General features: G+C 45.6%; 1 protein-coding gene across 1 annotated transcript in view; it reads right to left on the bottom strand.

The window, feature by feature from the left end:
- The window catches only part of LOC111949763 (sodium/calcium exchanger 2-like), a 111,022-nt gene extending 98,549 nt beyond the window's left edge, over positions 1 to 12,473 (bottom strand). Inside the window, exon 1 of the mRNA XM_023967115.2 lies at positions 12,336 to 12,473. The gene's annotated coding sequence lies outside the window, so the exon portion shown is untranslated. The remainder of the gene's footprint in view (positions 1 to 12,335) is intronic.
- Between the last annotated feature and the right edge of the window lie 376 nt (positions 12,474 to 12,849).

The following is a 12,849-nucleotide window of genomic DNA, read 5'->3' on the forward strand; positions in this document are numbered from 1 at the left end:
GGTTGCATAGGGGGTAGTTGGTGGTTTGGCATAGGGGGTAGTTGGTTGGTTGCATAGGGGGTAGTTGGTGGGTTGCATAGGGGGGTAGTTGGTGGTTGCATAGGGGGTAGTTGTGGTTGCATAGGGGTAGTTGGTGGTTGCATAGGGGTAGTTGGTGGTTGCATAGGGGGTAGTTGGTGGTTGCATAGGGGGTAGTTGGTTGGTTCCATAGGGGGTAGTTGGTGGTTATAGGGGAGTTGGTGGTTGCATAGGGGGTAGTTGGTGGTTGCATAGGGGTAGTTGGTTGTTGCATAGGGGGTAGTTGGTGGGTTGCATAGGGGGTAGTTGGTGGGTTGCATAGGGGGTGAGTTGGTGGGTTGCATAGGGGGTAGTTGGTTGGTTGCATAGGGGGTAGTTGGTGGGTGCATAGGGGTAGTTGGTGGGTTGCATAGGGTAGTTGTGTGGGTTGCATAGGGGGTAGTTGTGGGTTGCATAGGGGGTAGTTGGTGGGTTTGCATAGGGGGTAGTTGGTTGGTTTGCATAGGGGGTAGTTGGTGGGTTGCATAGGGGGTAGTTGGTGGGTTGCATAGGGGGTAGTTGGTGGGTTGCATAGGGGGGGTAGTTTGGTGGGTTCATAGGGGGTAGTTGGGGGTTGCATAGGGGGTAGTTGGTTGGGTTGCATAGGGGGTAGTTGGTGGGTTGCATAGGGGTAGTTGGTGGTGTTGCATAGGGGTAGTTTGGTGGGTTGCATAGGGGGTAGTTGGTGGTTGGCATAGGGGTAGTTGGTGGTTGCATAGGGGGTAGTTTGGTGTGGTTGTCATAGGGGGTAGTTTGGTGGTTTAGGGTTTAATTGGTTCAGACATAGGCTGGCACACAATGCAAATTGCTATAATTAACAGTGCATCATTTATTTCTCTGCAGGCAGAATGGCAGTTAGTTTAGGATGATTCCTCCTGCCAGTATGTCCTCGATGCTTGACTGTCATGAGCTATAACAATCCATCCCTGCCAAATACAACAGGACTTTGTATAATGTGAGAGAGAATGTGTCGAACTCTGTGAGAAAGAACAATGCTAGGARAAATGATTGCTGCGGTWCATTTTCAGTGGCAATGTAGCGTTTACATTAGTGGTGAAACCGAGAATCCAGAGTGAAAGTTGGGGGAAAAATAACACTCATTGACAACTTAACTGAAGTAGAGATCCACCTCGTCTATTTCTGCTAGTTATTTCAGTCAGAGAGAGAACGGCTCTGGTGCCACTCCATGTTTTCTGTGATGTTTGGATTCCAAACACAAGAGTGGTGTGTGGTGTGTGTGGTATGTGTGTATGTGTGTATGTGTGGTGTGTGTGTATGTGTGTGTGTGTGTGTATGTGTGTGTGGTGTGTGTGTGTGTGTGTGTGGTGTGTGTGTGTATGTGTGTATGTGTGTGTGGTGTGTGCACATTGACGTGTGGAAGAGATTCATAGCCAATGCTGTTAATTAATTATCCTGTTATCGGTCCTTCATTATTACTACACTGCCTTATTTAATGTCAGTCCATGATGCAATCAGTAATGTGTCTCACTAACAAAGCTTTCATGTGATTCTATACTGCACCTGTCATTGTGAGAGGCCATGAGTGTTATAGATGATGATGATTTGAAGGAGGATGAGGTTCATACCCTGAACCAGTGTGACAGAACAATGYGGACTGTATTAGGCCAGGAACACATGTTGGTATTAACAACCAATTAAGTGACAGATTGGATCAGCGTCCCCAGTGCTGAGGGGAGCAGGACGGGTTGAAGACTAGCTAGCTGGCATCCTGCTGGAAGACCCTTTATGCATCCCAAATGGCACCCTATTATCTATAATAGTTCACTTMTTTTGATTAAGGTCCATAGGGCTCTGATCAAAAGTAGTGTACTATATAGGGAATAGGGTGCCAATTGGAACAGGCCATCTCTCTACATGATCAATAATTAAATGATCGTTAGACTGCACAGGCAGTCCTTCCTAATTCACACATTACAGTGCCAGTTTAGCCTGCTGTTTGCTTAACAACATTTCATAGCGTGGGTTGGGAGGTTCTTTTATCCCTTCCTGGCACCGTTACTATTTTGGAGGCAAGATCTGACAGTGCAGGCCTAGATGAAAGCCCTAAAATGAAAGACTTGTCAGAGAGCGGTAATAGGTTGGACGCGTAAGTCTTGCATTTAATAGACCCAGGGGAGAGGGGGAGGGAGATGGGGAGGGAGAGCATCAGAGGGGGGAACTAAAGGGAGGAAGATTGTGTGTGTGCATTTTCATTATAGAAGAGTGAAGAACAGCCCCACCTGAACACCTGTGAATACACCGATGCAAGCCCCACCTGAACACCTGTGAATACACCGATGCAAGCCCCATCTGAACACCTGTGAATACACCGATGCAAGCCCCACCTGAACACCTGTGAATACACCGATGCAAGCCCCACCTTTCGCATATCGGCAAGAAACGGAGTGAGGAAGGATATGGACTACAGTAAGGTGATGCAATATGAACAGTATCTTATCTTCAACCTGTATCGGAACAAACAGATGTTCTCTGTTCTGTTTAACTTCCTAATTACAGGAATAACGTGCCTGCTCTGCAGCAGCTCAATAATGAGTAACAGGCTAATTAAGCAGGTAATTTATTACGTCTTAAAACCTGCAGTATCTGATTTCTGTAAGCTGAGCTGAGCACGGCTCTTTCACTGAGAGGCAGCCCATCCAGAGCTGAGCACGGCTCTTTCACTGAGAGGCAGCCCATCCAGTGAAAGGCAATAGCCTCTCTGGGCGGTTGAGATTACCGCTGCTTTCCGCTGCTCGTACAGGTCCTTCTATAAAATAATCCTGATTTTGACCAATTACCCATATTCATTATGTCAGCTGGAGGCTTCATTCACAGGGCCGCAGCCTGCAGTGTGTTGCGTGACCGAGCCGTGAGGGGTCCTGTCCTACAGAGGGTTCAGTATAGATAATTCAGGGATTAGCCTAGCTAGGCAGCAGCCTTAGCCAAAGTCAGCACAAAAACAGAAGGACAGAATGAATGGGTGAGTGGGCACCCCATTCCAGGTAATCTACGACAGTTTTAGTGTACTTAGTGGTTGAATCAAGGAAAAATAGAGGATGGAGAATGATCAATGTTCTCCTCCTGGTGCTGCTAGCAAGGGGTACTGGATAGTGGTGTGTATTCATTGATGCCAATCRAAGCCAGGCTTCCCTCCCAAATATACAATAATGTATCTTTCGTCTCTTAAATTCACAATAGGCTGAATATATCTCACCAGACAAAGCATCCGCGTGAACGTCCCTCTGTCTCAGTATGTGTAGCGTATCTATCTGATGCTGTCTGGTCAGAATGAGTATGACATTGTTGCCGCCCGTAGCATTAAATGCAAGGGAAGRCAGTGAGCATTTGGCATCCCTTGCTAAATTTGTTTTATAAAATAATAGCCAATCAGTACTGAGTGAGCTCATCTGTGGATGGTCCTGGCGCACCAAAAAAAACTGTCAAGGGAAGCCAGTTTGGATTTGCTAGCTAGCTAATTAAAACCGAAATTATCCATCGATGGAGATAGGAATTTGGACTTGTGGTTTTACTTAATTCTCTGTACTTGTCAATGATTATAGTSGCGAATCTGATCCAACCATAAATTCATACATTGTGTCCTTAGAGGATGGTAGTTCAACATGTAGCTAGATGTAGTATGCTAATGTTAACTAGCTGGCCTGGTGTATTGTTGCCCATGAAAGGAAGTCAGGCTAGCAGCAAGTATTTTAGCCAAGGACAACAAAAACTTAAAGTGTATACTGTATGACATTTTAGCCAATATTAAAGACAGGAGGATGGCCATGTTTTTCTAATTGCACACACACGCAYGCAAGCACGCACAGAGAGAAATCAGACTCATGGACAGCCACATCATATTTAGCTTACATTGATTGGACTAAATMGTTTTTGGTATCTTTTAGTTGTCCCTGTACTAGGCAAAGCACAAGTGAGATTATTTGTATGTATTATGGACCTCCATTAGTTCCTGCYAAGGCAGCAGCTACTCTTCCTGGGGTCCAGCAACATTAAGGCAGTTATATAATTTAAAACATTACATTTCATAACACTTTTCACAACACATTAAGTGTGTTCCCTCAGGCCACTACTCTACTATCACATATCTACAATACAAAATCCATGTGTACGTGTGTGTAGATTGCGTGTCTTATCRTGTGTATGTGTAAGSGTGTGTCTCTGCGTCTCTTCACAGTCCCCGCTGTTCCATAAGGTGTATTAAATCTGATCCTACTGCTTGCATCAGTTACCTGATGTGGAATAGAGTTCCATGTAGCCATGGTTCTACATAGTACTGTGACATAGTACTGTGGGCCTCCCATAATCTGTTCTGCACTTGGGGATTGTGAAGAGACCTTGGGTGGCATGTCCTGTGGGGTATGCATGGGTGTCTGAGTTGTGTGCTAGAAGTTTAAACAGACACCTTGGTGCATTCAGCATGTCAATACTTACAAAACAAGTAGTGATGAAGTCAATCTCTCCTCCACTTTGATCCATGAGAGATTGACATGCATATTATGAGTGTTAGTTCTCCTTGTACATTTAAGGGCCAGTCGTGCTTCTCTGTTCTGAGCCAATTGTAATTTTCCGAGGTCCCTCTTTGTGGCACCTGACCACACGACTGAACAGTAGTCCAGGTGTGACAGAACTAGGACCTGTAGGACCTGCCTTGTTGATAGTGTTGTTAAGAAGGCAGAGCAGCACTTTATTATGGACAGACTTCTCTTTTACCCACATACCACTACTGGTAGTGGAGAAGTGGCATAACAGCCCAGCACTCAGAGCACTACACACACTCATTCACACACACACCCTCATTCTCTCACTCTCTTTTTTCCCAATCTCATGCTGACCCCGCACAAAGAGAGGTTAATTAAATCTTTCCATTTAATTGATTTCAGTCTCCTTTCGTTTGTTCGGTGTAATAAAACCTACTCCTGTCTGAAATCATCTGGCGGGGCAGAAATAGAGCAATAAATCCCACTGCAGTAGCAGTAAAAAGGGTTGACCCTTCGTATTCAGCACGAGTGAGTACACTGTATTTTCGACTGCACATACAAATACAGGAATTTAAATTGAATTCAAATAAATCTATTTATCTGCAGATGAATGAAAAAARTCAATCATTCATTCACTCACTCAGTCATTTATTTATGTATTCATTCATGTATCATGAATTCTGCAATGTGGCTCACATGCCTGACAAAGTCCATACGGTACAAGTCTCCAGGGYATGAGACTAACAACATGACTAATCATAAAGCCTGGAGTAAAACGACCCAATTACCAACMAGACCTGAGGAGGAAGACATCTCATGGGGACTTGACTTGTAACACTTCACCAAATCTCCTCATTATGCTATAGCCACACAAACAGAAACAATGAAGAAGAATCGGAGTCAACTGTAGAAGAGTATAGCAGTATGACATACTAAGCAAATGGCACCATATTCCCTATATAGTGCACTACTTTTGACCGGAGCGCCTTGGTGCCATTTGGGACTCAACCGGACTCTGTAGCACTTGGAGTAAGAGGTGAATAGGTTCATTGAGGTCCAGACAGTGAGCAGTACTTCAGCTAAGGCCAGTACGTAAAGCTCTTTGGTTCTGACCAAGTTCAGTTCAGTAAATCGTTACTGTCCCTGGGAGACAATYAGTGTATCATAAGACGCACAAGATAAGCAGCTCAACCAACACACAGTGGCTTATAGTTCCAACACGGTTCTTCAGTCAACACGCACGTGTGTTATTCAAAGCACCATCATCATCATCAGAATCATTCAAACATAAAATTGCACTTATTGGAGGTTATTAAGGTCTAAATGGGGACTCATTGTGAATATTAATGATCACGGCCGCGGTGTACTGTACTTTTTCACAGCTCAGCACTTAACATGGAAACCCTACATTTATACAAATACAGTCTAGCTAACCAAGTAGAAAATGACTTCTTAGTTATACCATTATAATGTCCCCTCCTGCGTTCCTCTCTATTTGATGCTTTTGCTGTAGCCCGGCACAGCCCGGCTCTCCTCCTGTCACCACGTCCTTTTGTTCTACTGCTCCGAGGCACTCAGCTGCCAAACACACCCTGTGTGTGTGTGTGTGTGTGTGTGTGTGTGTGTGTGTCGTGTGTTGTGTGTGTGTGTGTGTGTGTGTGTGTGTGTGTGTGTGTAGAGAGAGAGAGAGAGAGAGACTGGGAGAGTTTGAGTGTGTGTCACTCTGTGTCAGGCTGCACCACTCCCACACTAAGCCCAGAGACCTCAGCGTGACAGAAAGGGAGGATTGGATGAACAAGAGAGAAAGAGAGAATGAGAAAATCGGGAAAGACTGGGTCTGAGAGATTGCACAAACACACTGATACTGACAACAGCACATGCCGTTTTCATTATCTCACGCACACACACACACACACGCACACTGTTCTCTTCCTTGTTGTTCCTAACGATCATTGCATTTCATACGATATACCTGGAGGGTGAGAGCTGTGCTCGAGCAACAGACAAAGTGAAAACAACAGAGAAACAGTGCTGCTGATCCCTCCCCCGGAGTCACGACCGCCTCCACCTGTATGCCTACGCTCCTGTTACCTCTCCTAGACAATTCATTTTCAGGAAGACAGGCTGACAGGACATGCTCTCTGTCTTTTCTCTCTCTTTCCTCTCACTCTCTCCGTCTCTCTCCAGCAGACAGAATGCCTCAGTGAGAATGATGGTTGTCAGGACTCATCCTGCCAGAGGGGTCTAACCTCTGTGGTCCATGGGACTCACTGTGATGGAAGTCTACTGAGCTGACAGACACACTGCTTAGCCAGTACTGTAGCTGTACTGAATAGGTACTGTAGCTGTACTGAATAGGTACTGTAGTTGTACTCAATGGGTACTGTAGCTAGCTGTACTGAATAGGTGCTGTTAGCTGTACTGAATAGGTGCTGTAGCTGTACTGAATAGGTACTGTAGCTGTACTGAATAGGTGCTGTAGCTGTACGGAATAGGTGCTGTAGCTGTACTGAATAGGTGCTGTATCTGTACTGAATAGGGGGCATTGGTTTTGATCTAACTTAGCGTTAGGGGTAACACATTGGATAAGGGGTAACACATTGGGATAAGGGGTAACACATTGGATAAGGGTAACACATGGATAAGGGGTAACACATTGGATAAGGGTAAACATTGGATAAGGGTAACACATTGGATAAGGCACAGCATCTATTTTACTGGTCTGTTATGACCATAGAGCATGTGAGGAGGAAACAGTAGTGACTGTCGCTCAGGACATCCTCACCACCTATAATGTCAGGAGCAGTGAGAGTGGGGGCGGAGGTGTTAAGTGGTAACCACTGACCAAGCCTGTTCCTCTGAGGTCTGTGAGAGGACCAGAGAGGATTATGGCTTCTTCTAATAGAGCTGAAATACGGCTGGAGTGAAGGCCACTCCTGCTCTTCTCTCCTCTCCTCACCTTTCCTCGTTCCCCATCCACTTCTCCCCATCTCCCTTAAGCTAACTGTGCACGCATTCATCCTTTCTCCATCACTTGGTAGGTTTCTCACTAGGTAGCTAACTGGGTGACAGAGCTAACTGCCATGCTAACTGACTGAGGCAGCCAGAGCAACAAAGTGTTAAACAGGAAAATCATCCAGGCAGAGAGATAACAGCCTAGACCGACACAAAGCTACAGGCTACGTGGGGAGAGAAAACAAAACACTCGCTCACGTTTAGAAAAAGAGAGCACCCTGTGTGTGTGTGTGTGTGTGTGTGTGTGTGGTGTGTGGTGTGTGTGTGTGTGTGTGTGTGTGTGTGTTGGTGTGTGTGTGTGTGTGTGTGTGTGTGTGTGTGTGTTGTGTGTGTGTGGTGTGTGTGTGTTGTGTGTGTGTGTGTGTGTGGTGTGCGTGCGTGTGCGTGTGCGCGTGTGTGTTATCGGCCGAGGTGCTGAATAATAGCCCTGTGACTTTGTGCAACTGACCAACAGTAACAGTGAGAGCTGCACCACCCTGCCTAGCCCTGGGCTGACCAACTGTCCACTGATGGCCCTTTGCTCTCAAAAACAAACCCCGCTAACACAGCCAACGCACGCAGGCAGGGGATTCATTCTCTATCATCCACACAGAAGGGATCCAAGGGCTGGCTGACGGATAGCACACAGCTCTGACATTATGCAAACGCAACTTGCACAAAAGCACATGAGCTGGTTAGATGTAATCAACATGTTACGTAACAACTCTTCGAATAGACCGAGACTTCAAGAGTCTAAGACTTAAAGAACACGAAACGTGAAATCTCAATGCATGAGATCAGCTTCTTATATCCGAAAAAGTTAAGTTGAGAGAGTCAAAAAGCCACATGCAGAAAATCTCTCAGCGGCTGATGGAGAGAGTAAATTCAGCTGCATCTAGAACACTAAGCTGTGTTCTTTACCACCCAACACACAGCAGCCTGTTTGTGTTCTGCCTCTGCCAATTCAAAGGGTCATTGTGTGGATTGGAACGGAGTATGTTGGTGCTTCAGCAGCCATGAATCTTATTACACAGGACAGATTGGTTCAGATCTGATGGAGCCTCAGACAAGACAAGACAAGACAAGACAAGACAAACGACAAGACAAGACAAAGACAAGACAAGACAAGACAAGACAAGAACAAGACAAGACAGCGAACATCAAAACAAGACAAGACAAGACAAGACAAGACAAGACCAGACCAGACCAGACCAGACCAGACCAGACCAGACAGACAGACAGACAGACAGACAGACACAGACAGACAGACAGACGTGACTGTGGAGGGTGTTCACAATACACACAGCAGAGACCGGAGACCCTGCCTCGACGACAGCAGAACCCGACCAATAGCAGGACAGCTGGTACCACAGCGCCTGGATATCAGCCATTAGGAGTGTGTGGGCGAGAGCAGTTGGGAACTTAGCGTGTGTCCCGACTCCTTGGCCACYGTGTTCCCATGTGTATGACGAGCCATCGCAGCGGGACTTGTGTTYCCCATGTGAGATATTCTACATGTATCTGTTAGGAGGAAGGATGTTASGGTCACGATGGAGTCAAAACCAGGACCATGGATCCCTCCAATACCAAGTTCCTCYAATCCCATAGTACAGCATTGATACAGTGGACATAAAGACTACGATAAACACCTGTCACCAAGAGATGGGTCAGAACCACCTGGCACACAAAACCCAAAAGGATCACCAGAAAGAAAACGACCCTGTACATCACATCCACTCAAAGAGAGGGTCAAAACAAAAGTGTACAAGGCAACATACCCTACCCAGAGTGGGAATCCCTGATTCTGGATCTGTACAGTAACACCCCAGAGTCATTTTCACCCAAGGGGTCCAATGAGAAGATCAGCCCAGTGACTCGGCAACCAGGGCAGAACAAGAGAGGCTACCTTCCAGATGGCACCCTATTCCCTTTATGTAGGTCCTGGTCAAAAGTAGTACACTATACAGGGAATAGGGCACCATTTGGGACGCACAGGAGAGCAGGGCAAATGCCCTCAACCCTGAAGAAACAMACATTTCAAATGATAATCTTCATAAATATTAATGGAAGCCATGTCAGAGAGGAAGGATAAGGTTACTGTGTAAATTCCCAGCCTGATCGAGGGAGCGGGGTAGAAAAAGTGACAATGAAATGGTGAGAGGCTTCTGTTCACAACGGGAAAAGCAAATTTCTGTTGGTTCTTACTGCAGCTGATTCATTATTTGATTGATGTTCTATGATGAGGGGAACAACTCCCCATACACACTTCTGTTCTGTCGTTTCCACACCAATAAGAAGCTGGCTCACACACTGAGACACACTCAACAGACGGACCAGACGACACGCTCCTCAGCATCCCAGCTGGGCATGAGGAACAGCAGAGACGTGCAGTGCACTGGACAGACACACACAATGTGCATTCATGGACTGTACTACATACAGTAAGGCCAACATACACACAGCATAKGAGCACATACAGGACATGCACACATACACCCCCACCCAAACTGCAGCGTGGGAGTGATAGTGCTGGAGAAGGGAGCTCCCTCACTCATCCTCAGACCGCCCCCCCCCCCCATTGTCCAAGCACTGCAGCAGCTCCCCGTCTCCCTCTGTTCTGGAACACCCCGCTCACGTCTCACTGCTCAGCCTCGCACTGCACGGACGCACTGCACACTACACATTGTGTCCCGTCTCCCCCCACCCACACCCTATCCTGCAGGGGTCTGCATCAACACCATGTTAGCCTCCACCCTCGCACTAAAACTCTCGACTCCACAACTCCAAAGGCCAAGCGCAAATTTAGCTTCAAAACAATCAAGGACCTAATTTGTGTAATTAACAAACGGTGACAATTGCTCTTTGGGTGGCATTAGACAGATTGAACAGCCTGTTCCCCCCTCAGGGAGCAATCAGGACTGTATTTCCTAACTGAATGAGATGTTTTCTGGGGAATTAGAATCTCCAACAGAGGAGAGAGGTGTGCGTGCGGTGGATATGCAGACTGAAACAGCCACACTCTAACCTCTGAGATAGAGACAGATTTCAATTGTGTTTCCTCTAACAGTCTAGTCTGCAGTCTGTACAAATGTGCAAACAATAGCCTATCCCCTGTATGAAAATAGCCCACAATAGACCAACTGTGAGATGAGCACTTGGATACATTGAAGAGAAAATAATCCATTTTGGGATACCGAACTGTAATGAAAAAAGGAGGAATGAAACATATAGCCTACATGTAGTCAACGTGCACAAACTGCCATCCAAGGAGCAATAAATACTGGTTATCCTCCATTCGTTTCGGGGGTGGGGAGTGGAGGGATAAAATCCAAACTGCAGAAAAAACCACACCGAGGAAAGCCCCACTACAGCCTGCCCCACGCCAGCCTGCCCTACGCCAGCCTGCCCCACGCCAGCCTGCCCCACGCCAGCCTGCCCTACGCCAGCCTGCCCCACCCCAGTCTGCACTGAGCTGGATGAATCCTCACTTCCCATCTCTATGATGCAAGCACAATGAATAGATGATCAGTTTTAAAGGGGGACCAATTGAGCCTTGACTTGCACTTGCTTAACGATGATGCTGTTGATTCCACATGTTAATTATTAGAAAAGCCCGTTATGCAATTTCTCTTTGATTTTAGGCTATAGATGATGGAGACATGGCTGCAGGGTTGGGGTTTTGGGTTGGGGTGCTTTCAATGGGGGTGGGGGGGTTGACAAGTCTTTTTTCTCCACTTATACAGGAGTAATAAAGKCCTAGTTCACTAATTGATTTAGAATTGTTTTTATTTATTTTAAATTATTAATTTCGATTTATCAGGTGCTGCAGCACCTTCAGCACCCCACTTCCCACGGTTATGGATCAAGGTGAACTCACAGGTGAACTACTGTAAAGGTCTCTAGGATTTCCAATTGACAGGCYWGGCCAGGGGTGGGCAACTCCAGTCCTCGGGGGCATGATTGTTGTTACTCTTTTTCTCCATCCCTAGCAAACACAGCTGATGAATCAAATTCTATTCTAAACTGAAGATCATGATTAGGTGATTATTGGAGTCCGGGGTGTTAACTGTGACACTAATCAGGCCCCAGACGACTGAAATTKCCCAYCCCTGGGCTAGGCTATATGTTGAGCTTTTTGCTACATCATAAAGAAACGCTTTATGTCAACTAATAAGCTATAAGGGCGCTGTTGAGTAGGCCTATGCAATTGCAGGACATTTGCCTTAAAATTAATTGAATGGAGCTTTTATCTGAGGACAAATAAAGGTATTGGTTCTACACACTGTGCACACAGTGTTGAGTAACCTAAAGCACGCTTCCATCTCTGCAACATCTTTTGTATTTCAATCACGCAGTGGAACACTTCAGKGAAATTATGCAACATGGTAACTTCTATGGATAATATATGTGAGCGTGCATTTTATCAACACAGCCTTTTACAATAAACGAAAATAGAGTGGCAGGGTTAAATCTTGGTTATGCTCAAAATCTTTCCGTCAATATAATTTGCTTGATTGTACAGCATACTTCTGATTACTACTTAGCATGTTCAATTATCATTAAATCAATGGATCAAATGCGAATATTAGAGCTACCCCACATGGTACATTGTTGTAACATATTTATCCATTGGGAATAGTCTACCCAGAACCCAAACAAACATCGMGCAAGTCGTGTAGAGCAGATAGAAGATTGTTAAAGTGTAAAAAGCAATGAATTCGTCAATATTTAAACATCTGACATGTCCTCAACATTCAAAACCGATCACTTTTCTAAACACATTCTTACCTTATATCCAAGTTTTTAGCGTCGCTCAATGAAGGTGTGGTCGTAATGCAAATACTGCTGTTGTTAACATGAAAAACTGCTCCCGTTAATTGTGCTGTTGTAGCCGCGGATCGATTCGCACTCTGACATACACTCACAAACAGGAGGTTACACACGCTCAGTCAGTCTCTCTCACAATCACATTGGATGTGCGCGTTCAGGGAAGGGAGGGAGTTACGTTCAGGAGCGCGCATGGCACAGGGTTACGACCATGTGTCATACACTCGAGAAATTATTTATAAGCTAACCTACTTTCTTTGTTAATAACAGTCGTATTTCATGTTGTCTAAAATATGTACAGGTGGAACACTATCCGTTCCTGAGCTGACATTATTTGATGGGAGGAGAACTAAGGTTACCATCATATTGATGGAACCATGTCAGTGTCTGTGATAGCCTCAAAAAGGAAATATGTATTTTCAAAATCTTGAACAGGTCCTTTACTTTTTTTTACTGTTCACTAACTTGTTCCTGC

The sequence above is a fragment of the Salvelinus sp. IW2-2015 genome, linkage group LG22 (assembly GCF_002910315.2).
Source record: "Salvelinus sp. IW2-2015 linkage group LG22, ASM291031v2, whole genome shotgun sequence".
In the NCBI taxonomy this organism is placed as follows: Eukaryota; Metazoa; Chordata; class Actinopteri; order Salmoniformes; family Salmonidae; genus Salvelinus; species Salvelinus sp. IW2-2015.